The sequence below is a fragment of the Ambystoma mexicanum genome, chromosome 4p (assembly GCF_040938575.1).
Source record: "Ambystoma mexicanum isolate Mex_15411 chromosome 4p, UKY_AmexF1_1, whole genome shotgun sequence".
Lineage (NCBI taxonomy): Eukaryota > Metazoa > Chordata > Amphibia > Caudata > Ambystomatidae > Ambystoma > Ambystoma mexicanum.
The window spans coordinates 194,745,514-194,766,800 of NC_090927.1; the positions used below are offsets into that span (position 1 = coordinate 194,745,514).

The window sequence follows — 21,287 nt, forward strand, 5'->3', positions numbered from 1 at the left end:
TTCTCAGTTAAGTTCCGTTAAATAACTGTGTAAAAACTAAACATTTGAGTTATTTAAGCGATGTCCTGTCTTGATAAACGGGCACACCTCACTGTGGGGCAAAGAAATAGAAGGGGGGTGGTCTTAAGGCCACCTGCAGACTGTGCACCTCACCTGATGTTGAGAGATCAGTCACCAAACCTTCTCAATACTGGCCCCTAACAACTGCACAACCTTAAAGATTGCATCCAGTCTACAGGAAATAGCATTGACAGTCACATGGCTATGTTTTTCAGCACTGTTCATTGTGCCTTGTCCAAATTCAATACGGTTTAATGGATTCATAAATATAGTACCTTGACGTTTATTTTAACAGTATTCAGAGAAAAAAAAGGAGTAAACATTATACACTGAGTAAACGCCACAGTTATCCTATAGGCCACATTTCTTTACTTTTCTGCCCCGTTTGCCAAACGCACTAATTGGAATAGACTCGCAGATTGTATCACGGCACCCCCTGCACCGCTCTCCTTGCTAAACCCATAACGCTGCGAAGACAGACTGTGTTCGAGTGTCTATGTAAATTCCCCCAATACGCATGCTGCTCAGCGCACAGACCTCTGGGGAGGTGAGATGTTCTCCCCCATGGAACTCTTCCTTTGCAATAGGCATGCTGATATCATCGTGCCTACTGAATGAAGCACGAGCTGGAATTAGGCTGTGCCCACACTGGGCGCAATCTGGAAAAATCCTCATAATCCCTGAGTGACCTTATGTTTGGAAATCGGATAGGTTCACGTGCTACCTGGGGGATGCATATAAACTGCCAGCACAGTGGGCTCACTGACGTCATGTGTACACATGCAGCCATTGAGTTAATCTGGAGAATGCATGATTAAAATGTCACACAAATAACACCCCACTCCCAGTTCATCCTACAACAAGGACATACACGCTTAAAGAGCAAGTTCTGAATTTTGGGAACTATAGTTTTTGATTATCAATATAACTGTCTCCAAATGTCCCCATTACGACCTAAAGGCGGCATCGGGCATTTTCTTTTGTCACCAAAGAAAGATAACAAATACTTTTTTGAGAGCTGTTCCTTTTTGCTGCTTGGCATTTTGAAGTGCCACTTGTTGTGTACGTAGTACACAGTATGACTTCCCTGTGCCACACAAACCGAGAATATGGGTGAGACGAGGGGTGGGGGAGACCCGCCAAGCCTGCCGCAGATCTGGCGCTCTCTCATGACTAAGCGCCAGCCATGATTAAAAAAAAAACGGTTAATCAAAGGGTCTTTTTTTGTTTACACATAAATGGTGTATACTCTCCCGAGAGTTGTTAATCCATGCACTGGATTACAATATTCTCCAAAAATGGCGACCAATTTGCCCCAAGCAGACTAGAGCGAGCATTCTAATAGAGAAATGCTGACCGGCTGCTTAGCGACACTTTGTTTGCGGTGCAGCGGTCAGTGCTGGACACGCGAGCCGATCTCCCGATGAGCAGCAGCTTTCAACTAGCTTAGGTAAGTTTCAGCGCGACACGATGCTTAAACACACTCATGATCCCACTAAGCGCCTGATAGTGAATCTTATATACCTTTCCAGGATCACGTTTATCAAGATCCATTAAATATCGGCTATACTCCGTACACCATGTCGCGGGGACGACCAGAGTTACTATGGATACCAGACGGCACCCGACAAGCATATCTTTAGTCACTTGAAGGTAGGTATTTAGCCTTATTACCTACACTAATGCAATTGAGAGATTCATAGATAGGGTTACCTTACGTAATATCACCATTTTTGTAATTTTCAGGGGCACACCCTAATCGTTTAAGGAACAACCTGATTGGCATCACCGATGTGCATTGCTACACAGATTGTGCCACAGTAAAGACTACACTGTCGGTAAGTCTTTTCGAACAGCAATAACGTCAATGAGAAATCACACATCTTAGGCGGTGCGCAGGAGGACCCAGCACTCTAAGCAGAGCCTTGTCCCTCTGCTCACCTCCGTCTAAAAACAATGGAACATGTAAATCACGCTTGACTTTATGCTTATTTCACAGCTAGAAAATCACGTCTCACCAGTTCAAGCAGACAGCCTACAGTAGAAGACCAATCTGAAGGTTAGTGAACATTAGCTATGGTGCAAAAGGATAGATTTAATGGAAAATGACACACAGAGTAGTATTTGGGAATATTTTATTTATGTTTTACAGAATACAGAAAAGAAAATCCAATATCTTAAACCTGAAGAAAGGCGAGACACGCCCAAAACGCGTAGTTGTAGATAGGGCATGACACTCTCGATCTACTTAGAGAGAGCAGTAATTGACCACTATCAAGATAATTGGATTGCAATATATGTGAAACACAGTTTGTGACATATGAATAGAATATGTGAATAAGATTATGTGGCTATTTGAGCGATCAACTTTTTTCTTTTGAATGTGAACTAAAACATTTTATACACTTGTATGTGAAACAATTGATTATTGATTCTTTATGATTCATGCACTGTTAAAATATACAGATGAAAAACACAAAGTCTATTGTTTATGTGAACAGACATTAATTCGAATGATGTGATTGAGTCTATTTGAGTATATAGCAAAAATATCTATTTGCTTATTGCTGTGCCTCAGTTTGTTCTTCGTGATCCGACGATGAACCACCCAGACTAGCATGTATCTTTTTTTGTTTATACAATCGGTGCTGGCAGCTAGAGTGCCAGCCTTGATGATATAAAAAAAACGGTGAGTTGCGTGCTGCACTGCCTGGTGCGCCACTCACAAGGTTGCCGTGGCAACCGCGCTGGCGTTGCTCGATGTGGAGCCGGCATTCCCAGGAAGGCCTGGGCTTGCTGGTGCTGCACGCCTGCATACGTCGTGTGTGCTGTCTGCATGGCCATGTACGGTGCTCCTGAACAAAAGCTAAGTGTTATGTATGTATGTATATGTCTATATTTATGTATCTATGCATGCATGAGTTTGAATGTAATGTATTGTGTGTGCATGAATAACTAATTGAGCTAGTCTAGCTGTGCATGTATGCATGCATGTGTATGTTAGAGCTCAGAGAGTGTGTGTGTGTGTGTGCGTGTGCGTGCATGTGCATGTGTCTGGGGTCACTGTAAACCCCTTGCAGAGACTGCTGGCCCAGATAGGTTGTGGCAGTAGCTTCATGCATGTGATGTCCAATGTACCATATAAGGCCGGGGGCATTTTAGTTTCCCAGACTTGCATGGCCCTTTGGGGATGCAGGTTGGGGTACTGTACATTTGCATATGCAAGGAAGTGCTCCTGCGCCACCACGCACGTAGAAACGGAGCAGGGCACCATATCATCAGCGCTTTGGCTCCTGCACGCGTGTGCAGAATACAGGAAGCGCGTTGCTTGGTTCCTGTTCTTGCTGTGCTGTAGCTGGCGGCGACGGCAGAATACGTGAGAATCAGGGCTATGTATAGGTAAGGTTTTACTTTTAATGAATTATGTGTGTGAATGAATGAGAGTATGACATACGGGTGCGCGTGTGAATGTGTTATGTGAATGTGTGTGCGCATGTGTGTTTGTGATAGGTCAGGAAGCGGGTGTTTGGGGTGGGGGCAGGTTAATACATTTTTTATTGGGATTCTTTCTTAGATGTCAAGTAAAAAAATCATTATCCTTTCTTTTATTAGTGGCATAGATAGGTTGTGGTAGCCTCATGAAAATAATATAAAGTGCTCCTATTTAGTGTACTGTTGTTGGCTTGGCATTGCCTGGATTTTCTTCATGTGAACTTGTATGGCTTTTTACCTCTTTGCATTATTTCAGCACATTATTCTAAAATAAATTCCTCACTTCACTAATTGTTCTGTGCTCTCTCGCTGCGCTCGGAAGCTCGTGCTACTTGGAGGAAATATTTAGGCGCCTCCACCCAAAATATTCACCAGGCATCACTGCCTACAAATCATGACATTTCCTGGATATGTTTGTTGTTTCTGAAGAGAAACAATTATAAATTGGATGGGTTGCCATCCCATTTTTCTTAAAAACTGTGCTGCAAAATGCATCATTTCAGCATATTATTTAAAAAATGTTTCCCCGAAACGCCCCTTAATTATTTAGGGTTCCCTCACTATGCTCCGTCACTCGCACTAATTTGAAGAACGATTTAAGACCCTTCACTGAAAACAGTCACCAACCCCTGCGAGGGCTCACCCATAGATGATTTAGAATCTATGCACCCCTTCAGGAGCTATTGGCTCCCCCGGCACCAGAATCTGCCTCCGCAACTGCCAAGGATGACCCTCAAATGAAGCATAATGTGGGTGAAGAGTAACTTAGACAATGCCATGGATCCTAAGCTTCCTTGCATCTTACACCCTCACATTACTCTCATTGTTGGAGAAACTTCACCCAGGATGCGATGGCCAAGGGGACATCCATGGCAGGGCACAGACACATGTAGAGAAATAAAAACGTGCCTGGATAACATAGCAGGGCAGGATAATAATTAAAAGAAAACATGCAAGCATTTCTTTGTACTTACATTTTATGTGGAAGCAATGTACTATTGAGGAAACAGTTGGGGAGAGTTTCGGTGTGACAAGTCAGGTTTTGTTTATCAGTGGACAAGCTGCACCCTTAGCATTGTTGGTGGAACAGGTTGAGTGAGGACGGTGGGATTGAGGGGAGCCTTGCCATCATGAACCATGAATGTTAGTCTGACCAGGTGGAACATGACACCTTAAAGGAAGTCTGTGCCTGGGAAATGATGTACCTGGGTTCAAGAAAGTGCAGAACTGGATGACTTGGCATTATGTTGGACAATTTGCAGTGGTACTTATTGAAATAATTATGAAATGATTCTAAATGCCAATTTTAAAAGTAATTATTACTGTAATGGTTTTCATTTTTCTCATTTACTTTCAAAAATATTTTTGTAATTATTGCGATCCGATCCTCTTTTTTTTAATCGCCTATTTTTGTTTTCTTTGTTAAAGGAGGAAGTGCCATCATTCTCTTGCCTCCCCCCCCACTCACGTTTTGGCGCAGTTTGCCTTCATGATCTGCACTTACTCTTGGGCACCCCTTCGTATCGTGGCTCACCATATCCTGCACCATCCACCGAGCACCCCGTATCCACTCCTCCGCCTGTTCTCCATTGTGCACAGCGGCCCAAACACTCCTCCTATGCTCACCTCGTTCCACTCACTGTAGCCTGCTCTATGTATGAATAGGACAATGAAATACCTGCTCTCCTGTCTTGACTCCCGAGGCCCCATAAGCAAACAACAGAAAATATCAAGACTCCATTAATATTGAAGCTAATCTCTAAGGAATCAGTTCAAAAAGACAAATGCCTCAATTGCATATTCAAAATTCTTAAAAATGACACAATTAATCTAATTACATGGGATGGAACAATATAACATCATCCTGCATGAGTTAATGATTGTGGTATTTCTCACGTCCTAGCCACACGCCTCATGTGGTTTAATCTCTCAAATATTGTGTTAGTGTTCATATGACATTAAGTTTGTGATATATCAACACTTTGTGCTTCTGTTCTCCAAGAGTGTGTTGTCCTATGGTTCTTGTTGTTGGGGACCGTCATCAGGACAGAACACTTTTCAACCACAACAAATGTCCCCCCCTCTCAGTTCATTAATGATGTAATGAATCCATTATTCATGCCTCTAGCGTTGCTTTGTGTTCCCATCTTAACGCTCCCCCTTTGGCTGCAGTTAGATTAAGAGTAATCTCCATAACTAATTTCAAGTTGGCCTGTTAACCTTCAGAGGGCTTAGGCCAGAAGCGCTCTGATCACGGCAAATTTCCAGTCGGGTAAAGGGTTTTCTCCTGTAGTGTGTCAAACCATATCCGGCTTACCATTTGAGGTGCCCAGGCAACAATTGCCATTTTGGAACTGATTCTTTAGAGAGTAGCTTCAATATTGATGGAAATCTGCAGCATGCAGCCACTGTTGCAGACCTCACCCTCCCACCACTTTCAACTAATGTTCTCCCCTGGGCGGTGCAGCAGCTCCCCACAAACAATTTCCACAGAATTCCAAGAAACGGGATCCAGTATTCCTGACTGATGGCTAGAAATGGGACTCTACAGCTGAACAGGAAGACTAACCAAATGAACCTTGTTTAAACAATTTCCTCTTCCATCATCTCTCACAACACTGCAGCTACTCTTTGAAGCCACGCCTGAAACGACTTTTTACAACAAATGGTTGGAATTCATGAGCGTGAACCCATTTGTTTCCTAGAAACTTTAAATATGATGTTTTGAGTCTAAAAAATGAATGTTTTCATGTGTAGTATTCGTTATAGGGCCACACATTAGCAAGCACTGTTAACAAAAGACACATGTTTAAAGTAAATAACCATCCGGTTTTAATGTTAGTAAATGTAATAACAAACATATTTTTGCAGTTTCTGAAATTGGCTACAATATTATGTTAGAATTAATTCAACAAATACTGTTCATCATGGCCATTTTCTTATAATAAATTGCAAAACAATTGCATTTCTAATATGTTTTGCAATCTGTGATTTAAGCACCTTAGGTGTTCGAAAAATGGACCTAATACCATCTAATAAAAGACATTCCAGTATTGCTGTGGGCTGTTTAGCTCTAGGCTGTATAGAGGGTAATGCCCGAAAATAAAATGCTGAATGCGCATTCAGAGCGCATTCGGCATGGACAAAAACATGGAATCCCCTAATGCCGAAAAAGGGGAGCAGGGTTTGCTGGAGTGCCCCCCTCCTCCCTTGTTCGGCATTATGGGTTCAACATAACAGAAGGCGGGCGAAAAACGATAGATTGCCACCGTTTGGTGTCTGTGGCACATGCACTGTATTTCAGAGGCTTAACTTCTTTCATTAGTCAAAGGGGGGTTCTTTGAATGATCCTTTCTTAGAAGAAACCATCGTTTTGTAGGCTAAAGAAAGGTAATGCTTATGATTCTTCATAATCCATAAAGTACAAGTTGTGGCACACAAGCAGATTGGGAATGGATGGTTGGCAGACCTCTGTAGTCAGAGTGATTTGAGATTGATAAGCAGAGATTAAATAGGGGGCTGTAAAGAAGAGCAAAGTGCACGAAAGTGATCTGTTTTGAGCAATAGACTTTAGAAGACTGATCGACAGGACTTCATGAAGCATAACATTGCACGTATGTCCGGCTCCATGGGTCACAGAAAATGAGAATTCAAAGACCTCACGTTGGGTGATGAAGGCCTTCATCCGGGAGAAGGCCACTGTCTTGTAGCGATTTCTGAATTGTGTGGCGTCAGCATTCTATAACAAAGCTGAACTTTCTTTAAATCCTGGATTGCCTCTTCCTAATCCTAAATATTACTTTCGGACACTGAGTCTGTTCTTTCTATGCACAGTATTAAATAGAGAGCTTTGAAATAACATTTTCAGAACTAGTGTACTCTTGGTCTTGTTGATCCTTTATTTACCTGCAATCACTGAAATATTTGGGCAACCCCATAGCCATGTTTAGATTGTTAAAGAATTTCCTCGGTGGTCTTCATCAGTGGTCAAATGGTCACAAACAAAATCAATGGTCGTAGAGAGAACCTGCACTTCCCCTTTTTTGTTTTCTAGGCTCAGATCTGAATACATTTTACATTTCTTTCTCACATCTAAATTGCCATTCCAATCCATTTCAAACAGTTCCTCTTCACTAATACCGGGTCCAATATCAAGTTTCCCAAAGTTACGTGATAAAATTCCATATTTTCGATACATCTCTTTTCAAAATTCATAAAACAACGGATATTAAAATCCTCTAGATTCTTTCCCACCGGCCGATATAAAGATTTGGAGTTCGCACAATAGTGTTTCCTGTATAATGTCAACTGCTTCCAGGAAACCAAACAAGATAGTGAAGTCAAACCCAACTCGTTTAGCAGAATTACTGCGGGCATACAATTGGGCAATGACGGGGCCTTGCGCCAAATTAATCCCTCAAGACGTTCTAATTCCAATTTCTCAGAGGATTCTAAACTATATAGTATAAAAGGGATCCCTTTCTAATTATAAAACCAAATCAATAGTTGTAGCGAGAACCTGCAATACTTGCTTGAAAGGAAGAGCATTTGGGCATCCAGTTGTTTGAATTTGGCCCATACTGTATTTTTCCTTGCAATTATTTGGGAAAATCTTACTAAAGTAAACCCCAAATATGTTGTCGATAGTATGGCTGACAGCGGGCTTTTGCCCATGAACCATTTACAACGTATTGGTTTAATCCTCTTTCCATTAAAATACAAGACATTGCATTTAGTAGGTCTAACCTGAAATGTGTTTAGTTTAGTATATTCTTCAAATTACGTCAAGAGCCGCTGTAGGCCTATAGGTGTTTTATCCATTAGCAACACATCGTTGGCATACCCTAGCCAAGAGTAACGTTCCTTAGCATTCACCGGGACACAAATGCTACACCTTGCAAAAATGCCCAGAAGTCCTAAATATACAGGTTAAAGAGGCAGGGGTCCAAAACACACCTGCCTCAGTCCCTGCACAGCCGAGATTGCTTTGGTTACCTGCCCTTGCTCATTTAACCTTGCCTGAATCTCTGTGTCCCTATGCATGTGAATCAGGATATCTAATAGGGGGTGCGGAAGCTTCCATCTAAGGCGCTCATTCCACAGTCTGGCATGATCCACCATATTGCATGCAAGGCTTAAGCCCACACAAGCAATATATAAGGGATCAGTCCTGTCATTGCAAGCATATTCTATCAATGAGTTAATTACCAGCCCATTTGCATCTGACCTGACCCCCCTCCCAAATCCAGTCTGAAATTTTGTCAGAATTTTATTTTGAGATATTCAGTTTTCCAGTTCCTTAAGTACACAAACTGAGAAAACCTTACTTTCAGCATCTAGGAGGGCCATCGGACAGTAGCTTTGTAAATCTTGGCGATCCCCCTTCTTGTAAATCGGAACTATATTTAAAGACTTCCAAGAAGGGGGTTATATCTTACTTTCCAAGATACTCTTAAAAAACAAAAAAGCATTTGGGGCCAGATATCAGGGGCCGTTTTCATCAGCTTGTTACATAGGCCATTCGGTCCTGGTACTCTGCAGTCAGATGATGCTACAACAATCCCTTGAAGATTTTCAATGCTAATTTCTAAATCCTTTTCTCCGTCATGGAAAAAATTAACGAAATTCCGTAGATACATCTTTATATAGCTCCCTACAATGAATCGCCCAGACTACTTCTGTAACCCAACATTGCCTCACCATTGCGTTTCATCAGTAAATGCGTATGTGACCGTAAACAATTTTTGTAATGCAGTTTTTCCTTTCTTATGATATGTAGGACAAAGATGAGAAATGGTGCAATGATATTCAGAAAGAGATGCTTGACAAAATAGACCTACTCCAAAAAAGAAAATCAAAGCCAACCTAGACAACTTACCCAAGTCCCCCCACAAAACGCAAACCTCCCCCAACCCTAAGCACCCTATCCAACATGATAGCAACTCACCACCGCCATTTACCTTTAGAAAGGTAACCATTCCTGAGGTCTTACTCATCATGAAACAAATAAAGCCCTCACTCTGCAAAGGAGACATCTGTCCAGCAAACATAATCAAAGACTGCGCTGAGCCCCTAGCGCCATTCATTGTAACCTTCATCAACGCATCATTTGCCACCGGCTCAGTACCCTCCTCTCTCAAGGAAGCCTGGGTTCGCCCACTGCTAAAAAAGCCCACCCTAGACCCAGACTCACCTAATAACTACAGGCCAATCACATCAGTGCCATTCCTGGACAAGGCGGCTTATATACAGATACAAGCCTACCTTGACCTACACAACATCCTAGGCAAAAGACAGTCCGGTTTCCGTCCACGCCATGGCACAGAGTCAGTGTTACTCGACCTAAAAAAACAACTTCTAAGATATATGGATAAAGACAAATGTGCCATCCTCCTACTCCTCGACCTATCGGCTGCGTTCGACCTAGTCGACCATAAAATCCTGAAGACACACCTCAACAACACAGCTCACTTCTCTACTGAGACCACAACCTGGATCTCATCCTTCCTCGAGGGCAGAGTTATGAGGGTCTTCTCAGACCAAGCGTCAGCCACTCCTTCCCCTATTAACTGCAGAGTACCACAAGGTTCCTGCACCTCCCCCACACTATACAACCTTTTCACACTCCCTCTATTCAACGACCTAGAAGAATTCGGCATAACTTTCACCAATTATGCGGACGATACACAAATTCTTCTCCCATTATCTGGTAATTACGAGCAAGACCTAAAAACCCTACAAAACACATATGCTAGCATCCATGCTGGATGGCAGCCAACAGCCTCTGTCTCAATGGAGATAAGACAGAGATCCTACTGGTAGGACTTAATGAATCCCTCAGTAAACTAGACAACAATTACAGTAACTTCTTAATTGAAAACTCTGTAATCCCAGTCTCCTCTGCTGTAAAAAACTTTGGGAGTATACCTAGATTCAGCCTTGTCCATGGACAGACATGTTAGTCACATCTCCTCCTCAGCAGCACTAACAACTAAGATAATCAATGCAGTAAAGCCTCACCTATCCACTGTAAACCTCCTCAACATCGCCAGGGCCACCATAGGTACCAAATTGGATTACTGCAACGTCCTCCTACTAGGCACCTCGGCCAAAAACATTAACAAACTTCAAAATACACAGAACAACGCCCCGAGAGCTGCCCTCAATATTCCTAGGAGGGAACACATCTCCTTAGCAAGACAAAATGCTTACTGGCTCCCATTCAAAGAGCGCATCCAATTCAAGACTCTTATCATTACCAACAGATACATATCCCATTCTGTCCCTAGCTACCTTACTGAACGTATACAACCTGTCCAGACACTTAGGGCCTCATTACGAGGTGGGCGCAAAGGGATACTGGGCACCGTTAAGGACATCAGTGCCGGTAATCCCTTTGCGCCCTATTACGAGGTCCCTTAGCGGATCCCTTCCTTAACGCCTGGTTTTACCAGGCGTTATGGACGGGCCCGTTAAGGGACTTCAGAGCTAATAATGGTACTGCAACTTGCGGTACCGTTATTATCGCCTTCCCATTGAGCCCTATGGGGGCTGAAATGGAATGGGGAATGGCTTTTTCAATGGGGATTTATCGGTCTCGCAAAGGTCGGAATAGACCGGTAAGTCCCCATTGAATGAGGGCGGACTCAGTACCGGTACTGGAGGTAGTCATGGCGCTGTTAGCACTAACAGCGCCATGACTACCTCCAACCTCGGAATGAGGCCCTTAGACCCGAAAGGGACCTGTACGCAAACCAACTCTCAGTCCCCAAATTCAACAGAGCTAAAGCTGGCGGCTCGAGCTTCGAAGTTCTAGCTCCAAAATACTGGAACTCTCTACCCCCCAAACTGAGAGCTGAATCATCCCTCATGGCCTTCAGAAAAGCACTGAAAACTATCTTATTTATTTAACTATCTTATTTAAGTGACTAAGTCAACACCACTGAAATGAACAATGGCTATAACACACAACTGTACCTACGCTCACTGTTCCTATGTAACCACTGAACTTTGCCATGTCTGTAACCATGCTCCCACTGTTCTCGTAATATTCACCTATGCTAAATCAACCTTCTTGTAACAGCGCCACGATGCCCGAGGGCAGTTGTGCGCTTTAAAAATGCAAATAAATAAATAAATGTACTTGCACCAGGGGGTCTGGATGATCCACCCACACTTTTCTAATTCCCTGTCTCATCGGTTTTATTCCTCTGGTGTACATTATGCTCATATGTATGTGCTCTATGATTCTGCCCTGCATGCCCAATCCCGCTAAACACATTATTTATAATATTATTGATGAAGAGAGGAACATTCTCTACAGAAAGTCCCTTTGGTTTCCGATAAAAATATGTATATTGCCAGAAACGCTCCATTAACCTATTCACCAGGTCCATTTTACCAATATTCCAATGCACCTTACTCTTCAGTCGATTGACCTCTAAATTGTGATTGTTGAATTGTGTTGGGGCAACATTCTATGACAAAGCTGTACTTTCTTTAAACACTGAATTCCTCTTCCTTACCCTAAATTTTACTTTCGGACACAGAGCCTGTTCTTTCTATGCACAGTATTAAATAGAAAGATTTGAATCATAACTAGTGTAATCTTGGTCTCGTTCAATCACTGAAATATTTGGGCAGCCCCATAGCCATGATTAGATTGTTAAAGGTTTTCCTCAGTGATCTTTATCAGTTTGTATTCCTGCCTCTTTAAATAGTTTTTTTCTATTGACCATCTCTTGGTCTACTGCATGGTCTTCCATTTTGCAAAGTCTATTTTAAAAGCAGTAACCAACTAAAAGTCACTAACATAACATGTGAATCCATGCCTGATAATTATTTGTGAGCTAATCAACACTAAAGTAAGCATTTTGCTGCTTTGTATCAGATGAACTATATGTTAGGCACATCATTATGTGAGATCTACTGCATCGAATTGGACAACCTGGCTCATTGCCCTCTATGCCAACATTCTCCCTATGCAGCTCCAGTTGCGCGTGGCAGCCTGAGTTTGTGTGGCAACCACTGGCCACTGCATAATGATAACCTAGCTCTTTCCCACTTTTTTGGAACAGGTAAATGAGTAACTACAGGAGGAGGAGGCCTGGAAGAAAAACAAATAGACTTTGGTTGTTGCTGCTATTTCCTTTGAAGACCGGCTGGGCTATCAGACCGTCTGTCCAGGCAGTCTTGATGCTCCCAAAACACCCCAAAAAAAACAATAATGCAACTCCTGGTGGGGGACACACAGGAAACGTTTGCACTGGTTTTTGTTGGGTAAAATTAACATTTTGCTGTTAAGGTGCTTGTTTTCTTTTTATTGAAAAAAAGCATCTCCATCGAATGTAAGAGCTAAACCCCTTTGCCACAGCCCTGCACCACCTTTGTGAATTTAGTGGCTGTATTGCTCTCCCAGAGTGCACGGAAAATCATAAATCACCAATGCAATTACAGAGCCAATACTTTGAATGCAGAAAGACGCAATAACTTACAACCACACACTCTTAGAGAATAATGAGCACTTATACGGCTATTTATTCAAAGCTTAGAAGCAACCAGTGATAACAGACATAAATCACAGAAGAAACAGACATAGATCACAGAAGAAGCAAAGAATTCAAAAGGAAATACATCACCGTGAGCGTATCTGGATTCCTCATCTCGCCAAGAAGCGGCTGGAAGACCCCGATAACAGCCGGGCCGAGAGCACAACAGCTCACAGGAATGCCGGACGAAAGCGTCCCCCTCCGGCTGAAGTCTCACCTGACCACCCCTGCGGTTCCGCATATATGCACACTCCGAAAAGGGGTGGCGATTTCTCGAACATTCTGGTAACGCACTTGCGCATTGATAAGCAGCCGTTGGTTGCCAGCTGGGTCAACCGACAGTACCCTCAAGGTGCACAGTGCCTCCCTCCTCTAAAAAGACAAGTTAGCTTTCCCAGCAGAAATGTCCTTGACTGTATACCAGGTTTGGAAAGCATGTTTTCTTCAAAATGCGTGCAGCTTTTCACTGCAGCATGAAGTAAATATCCATCATGGCTTCGAGCACTCCCAGAATGCACTGCGCACCAGCGCCATTTTAGTTCAAGCATAACAATTCCACCCTTGGATATTTACCTTCCATAGCCCAGTGGCAGAGGAGCCGGTCCCTGAAACCGACGAAACATTAAAACTAAATTGGGAATACATTGAATACAGCAACAACAAGTTATTATGATAGCTAATATAATGCAAATGCAAGCAAAAGCGTAACGTAGTGTACCCCCAATATCAGGGATCCATGAAAATAACCAATCCCACTAATTCCCAGTACGATCTTGGGACACTTGAGAAATGAGATCCCTCAAACCTCGAATAAGACTTTCAATGGATTGTGAATGGTTACTTAGATTGAAACAACACATATCTTCAACTGCGTTACACCCTAATTTATGCTTTAGCAATAGATAATCAACAGCAGCTCTGTTCTGCAAAGTTGCTTTTCTAATAACTTGACTATCAAGAAGTAATTCTTCTAATGCCTGAGAAGTATGATTAAGGCTTTTGACTACTAAACATGCTAATTTCATCAAAGATTTATAACCCCCAGCAGCTAAACCCCAAACTCCCACTAATGAAAGGGTTAATGCTAGAACCTCAGCTTCTGATAACAAGTGTACATGTGAATCACAATCGGGAGATAGACCCACAGACTCGAAAGTTGACTTTTACCTCGAGTTATCGCTGGGTGTAAAGGAAACATCATTAATCCTAATCGAGTTAAAGCACATGGACCTCCGGAAATGTTAGCTGGAATATAAGTGTATGTGATGTTGCCACATGAAAAGAGCCATCCTGTTGGAAGTTTCACATGATTCAAATGACTGGCAGCTATCACTGTATGATTACAAGACATAGTATTATTTACACTGGTACATGTGCGTGGCACTCGCAAACACAATCGTTGCTCAAACCTTGTATGATTTTGCTGTTTGGTTAAATCGAGCTGTTGGCATTTGCCAATTTCTTGTGCATTGCATGTCATAACAGAGGATACATCACCTTGGGTTATATTATAGGTAATAACACGTGTCAAATTTCTCCATTTACGATCGGTTTCTTGGCAAAATCTGCAGTACTCATAAACGGAAAAAGATTGCCTAATATCAGAATCTTGAACCAAAGAATCATTGTGTGCAACGCCAAAAATATGCTTTAGAACTGGAACAGGCGTCGGCACTGCTGCTAAGCACGTAGTCAGTAAAGCTTCAGCATTGGGCACATCAGTAAGACAGAAGTGCTTTAAGTTGAGCACCTGCTGTGCCAGGTATATCCACATATTCTCTGTTTGCCTAATCGTAGGAGAATGTCTTCGCCGTCCTGCAGATGCGTCTCGCATGAGTGGCATCAAGGTTGTTTTCACTTGCTCCTGACGTGTTTGCCGCATTTCACGAATCCATGTCTTCGGTCTGGCTGGCTTTTCGGAATCGGCATAAGGCTGCTTCTGGACAACATTACTCATCACTATCAGTATCCCCTTGATCACTGGCACATATGTGACATTTTTCATTGGTAGCAGCATGCAGTTTAACTCTCCCAAATGGAGTCCATTTAGTACCACAATTACACCAGCCAGACACAGGATCTACAAGGCAAACCCAGAAAAGAGATATCAGTGTTGTACATCACTCTCTCAGGTAACATTTGTCTGCGGGCACATATTGCCATTTCTTTCTACCGGGCTCCATGACTAAAACTACTTGGTCTTTGCCGGATGCAATGACATCTGCAGGCACTGGTGGGCCACTTGGCCTTTCCACCCACACCTTTGCACCCGGTACCATACTGTCTGAAGAGCCAAAACCACGATCCCCACGGGTAGTTAACACTGTAGGAGGCTCCCCCTTCTTAATCATGGACAACTTAACAGGAATGATGATCAATTGGGCCACCCAATCACCCTTGTGGATCGATAACAATTGGTCCCCACTATTCATCAGGATGACTTTGATCTCGCCTTGGTAATCAGCATCAATTACCCCTCCCAACACTTGAACTCCCTTCAATGTTAGGCCAGATCTAGGGGCAATCCATCCCAGATGCTCCGGGGGAATTTGTACTCCAATCCCTGTTTCAATTACAACCATCCCTCTTGGGTCTAATCTGATTTCTTCATGGGAATGCAAGTCTACCCCTGCTGACTCTGGAGTCGCTCGATAGGGAGCTAAAGAACCCGGGGTAATTTCCCAGTACAATAGGGTTTCTCTGACTGAATTGGGTTGAACCTGTAAAGTAGGAGTCATTAGTCACATCAAAGGAGTTTCATGCTCATTCACAGGCCTATTGTTTAAAACTTGCACCGCATCAAACACACGATCACGCCAGCCTGCCAAATTGCCATCTCCAGATTTGCGCAACTGTTCTTTCAACAACCCATTCATTCGTTCGTTCAATTAACCCTGAAGCAGCAGGGTAATATGGCACGTGGTACAACCACTCAATGCTCTTTTCCTGGCAGTACTCCTGGATTAATTTGCCTTTGAAATGTGACCCATTGTCACTTTGAATCTGCAAAGGCACTCCATAATGTATTATGATCTGATCTAACAACCTGATGGTGTTCAGTTGTGTTGCACGCTTGCACGGCAAAACCATCAAATATCATGAGTATGTATCTACAATAGTGCATGCATACTGACAACCTTTACTGATTGGCATGGGACCGATATAATCAATCTGCCAAGTTTTCCTCTTCGCAATGTACCCCGAACAATCTGAGGGATAGGTCTATGCTGTTGGTGTTGGCACACTGGACATTGCAAAATTATTGTTTTCACTACCTCTAAAGGAAGACTAATTCCTCGAGCTTGTGCCCACCTGATAGTAGCCTTTTTTCCAAGGTGCCCACATTTCTGGTGAGCTCATTTGGCCAAACCCTCCAAATCGTCTTCCTGAGCCTCCGCACCCACAGATTAAATCTTGGTGTGTTCGTCTGCAACAGAATTAAACCAACGTTCTAATGAGTCTGTGGCACAATGCGCGTCCACATGATACACAGTGACTTCACTTTGTGATAACATTTCTGCAATATCTTGCCACAGTTCTTTTCCCCACAACTCTTTTGAATGAATCTTCCACCCATTCTTTTGGCAGGTTGGCAACCACACTGCCGATCAATTCGCCACTGACCATGAATCTGTGTACACATAACATTGACAAGGGGTCTCTTGTTTCAATGCTTGGTAAACTGCGTAAAGCTCTGCAAACTGACTGCTCTTCCCTTTCCCTGACGTGGTCAACATCTTTTTTGTCTTGGAATTGTCCGACACTGCTTTCCAGTACCGCTCAGTTCCCACATATCGAGCTGAGCCATCCATGAACCAAGCATGCTCTGTTTGTTCCACGGTCAAATCGCTGTAAGGTACTCCCCATTTCACGGGAGACTCACGTTTTTCAGGCACTTCCGGTGGTATGTAATCTGAGGGCGGTATGTTGGCTACTTGCTCATGTAATTTCGCAACCCCACCCTTCCCTGATTTGGCTCTGTCTTGAATGTACCATTTCCATTTAATTATGCTGGCTTCTTGAGCATGTCCTATTCTAAGCGTTTTAGGAGAGCTCAGTACCCATTGCATGATTGGTATTTCTAGTCTCATCAATACATCATGGCCCACCGTCATTTGCTTGGTATCAACAAGGGCCCAATAACACGCCAGCAATTGCTTCTCAAACGGAGTGTATGAGTTACCAGCATCGGGCAATTTACGACTCCAAAACCCCAATGGCACACGTTTCCTGTCCTGTTTCTGCCACACACTGCAGTTAGCATAATTGTCTTTTACAGAAACATTTAATTCCACTTCGCCTTCCTTCAATGGCCATAAATCAAGCACCTGCTGCACAGTGTCTTTCGCCAGGTCAAATGCTTTCTGCTGCTCTTCCCCCCACTGAAACTCATATTTCTTTCGTGTCACCTTGTAGAGGGGGGCCAATATCTGCCCTAAATGGGGAATGTGCTGTCTCCAAAACCCAAACAGCCCTATAAACTGCTGAGCTTGCTTTTTGTTCATTGGAGTGGTGAATTCAAGTATTTTCTGTCGGGATTTTGGCACCATTTCTCGATGCCCATGATGCCACTGAATCCCTAGGAATATCACTGTTTCAGCTGGACCTTGAATTTTATTCGGGTTAATCTCCCACCCTTCCTTCTTCAATCCTTCCATAATGACATCTAACTGGCTTTGCACACTGTGCTTATCCTTGCCCTGAATCAAAATATCATCAATATAATGAGAGATTTGTATGTCAGGTTTACACAGTATCTTGTCTAAGTACTCTGCCACCAGCCGGTGACAGATAGTCGGGCTATGTATGTACCCGATAGGTAGCCTTGTAAAGGTGTACTGACGTCCACTCCACGAAAATGTAAACTGCTCTTGAGACTCTTCAGCAATTGGCACAGAGAAAAATGCATTGGCTAAATCGATCATTGCATACCAAGTCCCCTCAAACTTTTGGACATTCTCAATCAAGGTAATGGCATCTGGGACTGCGGGCACTAAGGGAGGAGTGTGTTTATTCAACTCCCGGTAATCCACCGTCATCCTCCACGACCTATCCCCCTTTTTAATAGGCCAGAGGGGATTGTTCCATGCGGTGGTGATAGGGCGTAACACACCCGCCTCCACGTACTCTTTGATGGTGCCTGAAATTTCCTTGTGCCCCCCAGGAATGCGGTATTGTTTCATTGCTACCCGCTTGGTGGCCACAGGCACTTGCACTGGGGGCATCTTCAATTTGCCTACTGTAATGGGTGTACAGATCAATGCACTCACCCCAAACTGGTACGTTTTACCACCAAGTCCCAAAGTTAACCCTTCCAAAATATCAAAGGCAATTATATATTCAGGTATCGGGACAATCAACACTTGGTATTTCTGCCTATTCAAATTGCCTATTTTCATCTCCACTTTCGTTTGTACTGCGGGGGTCTCCTTTCCCCCGAGACCTGTAATAGTAAATTGTTTGCCTTTAAATCGTGCTGGATTGCCATGAATCAGAGAGGCCTCCGCCCCGGTGTCTATCAATGCTCGCACCCCTTGTGTATTTCCTGGCCCCCAAAAAATCTTAACATCAACATGGGGCCGCCTATCAACTTTTATGCGAGCAGACGCTACCGGAGCTTGGCCGTAGCCCTAGTCAAAGTTCGAATGAGTGTGACTCGACTCTGCCTCTAACACTGCACTCACCACCTTTTTCAAATCAGTGTATGTTGGTTGGTACGGGGAAGGTGTCCCCATAGACCCTTCTTCTTGTTCTTCTGCAGGGAGAGCAAAAGGTGAGGTGTCCCCCTGTGGCTTGGTTACTACCTGTTTCTTAACCTGTTTATAGCGCTCTTTGGCTGCAAGTCCTCGTTTTTTGTATAATTCATACATTACTCTGGTTTCAATACCATCAATTTCTTCGTGTGGCACACCATCTTTCAACAAAGCCAGAAACATGTCCTTTCGGGACACTCGGGAGTCTCTGCTATCTTGCCGCCTGCCTTCGGTTCTTCTCTCACTACGCCCCTCTCTCTCCCGTGGCTTGTCATCACTCTTGTCCCACTCCCCTAAATCTGCCAGTTGCCGAATGGCGTCTCCTACCTCATCAGTGGGTGTGCCCGTCATACCTACGAGCAAAGTCATAATGACACTTTTGGATGCGGGTGGCGCAGTTCTAATCACCATGTTTCGAGTTGAAACTGAGAGCGGCACGGCTCCCATGTGTCCAGGAGCAACTACTTGAATGGCCTCTTTCACAGCATGCTCTCTGACTTTTTGAATCGCCTCTCTCAAAGTATACCACTTTGTTTCTTCACTAGGCCAATCTGTGGTAATGGGGTATTTACGGTTACATGCTTGGGCTATTAGGTGCAACAAAGACACCTGTGCATCGTGACCATTGTCATCAGGGGGCGGTCCTGCCCTTAAGACCTCCTGAACATTGGTGTCAGTTGACAGGGTTAGAAAACACGGTGAATCCGTAGAATCTACCAACAACCCTGCAGCACCCCCATCTGGCAATCTCACCATCCATGTCAATACAGATTCCCCTGTTTTTTACCTCAAATGGGTAATAATTTCCCCAACTTCCTGCTGGGTGTAATCCTCCAGCGTGGTTAAATCCACCATTCCGCCTACAGGATTCTGCGGGTGGGGTCCGGCTCGCCGTCTTCTAACGGGCTTAGCTGCCACTGTTTTCTGTTTCACTTCCATTTTGGGGTCAGACTCATTGGCGGAACTACTCTCTAGACTGGTTGAGTCAAAAATATCACCATCCCACTTATCCGGATCCCAGTCCACACCAGCGGTAGCGATTACAGCTGCCACCTTTCTTTTGTTGACCCCTCCCCGTCTTTTCCTATACTTATACCGGGCTACTCTGACTGCTGCCCTCTCGGCCACAGCCTGATATGTGCCAGCCTTATCTTTAAAAAGTTTCATTTGAATCTGCTGCATTAATGCAGTCTGCCTTTCTGCAGCCAGCTCTCTTTCTAATTGCAACACCTCATTTTTCATTTCCTCCTCCATTTGATGTATTTTCCTATAAGCATGCAAAAGAACCCAACCTCGCCTATCTAATGCCGCGCATTCTCTGCCACGTTCCACTGGGACTTGTTGCAAGCATACCATTACATCAGACAGATCAGCATCTCCCAATCCCTGATCCCATGTTTAACTTAGCCCTCCACCACATGCCCACGCCTGAGCCAATTTATCATATGGACTCTTAGTCCAGCCTGGAATGACAACATCAGAACTTTCACCGCCAGCGGTAAGGCTCTTTTTCCTGAACAAACTACTCATTATCGCAAACAAAACAAAACCTCTTTATATCTATATATTTTTTCTCTCCACACTGCAATCACTCCCACAAGCACGCACACACCAGCAAAGGAAAAAAAACAACTTCACTGCTCAACAACTTCACTACCCAATTACTTTCACTTGCAAGATAACCAAATTCTATCTACGTTCAAACAGATTCTTGAATATTTGGAACAATTCATCACAAATAGCCTGTTCGTGACCCCAAAAATGTATTGGTCTCCCAGAGTGCACGGAAAATCATAAATCACCAATGCAATTACAGAGCCAATACTTTGAACGCAGAAAGACGCAATAACTTGCAACCACACACTCTTAGAGAATAATGAGCACTTACACGGCTATTTATTCAAAGCTTAGAAGCAACCAGTGATAACATAGACATAAATCACAGAAGAAACATAGACATAGATCACAGAAGAAGCAAAGAATTCAAAAGGAAATACATCACTGTGAGCGTATCTGGATTCCTCATCTCGCCAAGAAGCGGCTGGAAGACCCCGATAACAGCCAGGCCGAGAGCACAACAGCTCACAGGAATGCAGGACGAAAGCGTCCCCCTCCGGCTGAAGTCTTACCTGACCACCCCCGGGCTTCCGCATATATGCACACTCCGAAAAGGGGTGGCGATTTCTCGAACCTTCTGGCAACGCACTTGCGCATTGATGAGCAGCCGTTGGTTGCCAGCTAGGTAAACCGACAGTACCCTCAAGGAGCAGAGTGCCTCCCTCCTCTAAAAACAGGCACCACGGAAAACTGTCCCATAGCTCATAACAAGACATAACAAAGTTAGCTTTCCCAGCAGAAATGTCCTTGACTGTATACCAGGTTTGGAAAGCATGTTTTCCTCAAAATGCGTGCAGCTTTTCACTGCAGCATGAAG

General features: G+C 43.7%; 1 protein-coding gene and 1 long non-coding RNA gene across 2 annotated transcripts in view; one reads left to right on the forward strand and one right to left on the reverse strand.

Annotated features, from left to right (window-relative positions):
• The window catches only part of PNOC (prepronociceptin), a 438,527-nt gene that overhangs the window by 62,538 nt on the left and 354,702 nt on the right, over positions 1–21,287 (reverse strand). The gene's annotated exons all lie outside the window — the stretch shown is intronic.
• Positions 1,311–6,395, forward strand: LOC138453135 (uncharacterized). Its single transcript, XR_011260367.1, has 5 exons — positions 1,311–1,510; positions 1,593–1,713; positions 1,807–1,898; positions 2,060–2,119; positions 4,981–6,395. It is a non-coding gene; the product is annotated as an uncharacterized lncRNA (long non-coding RNA).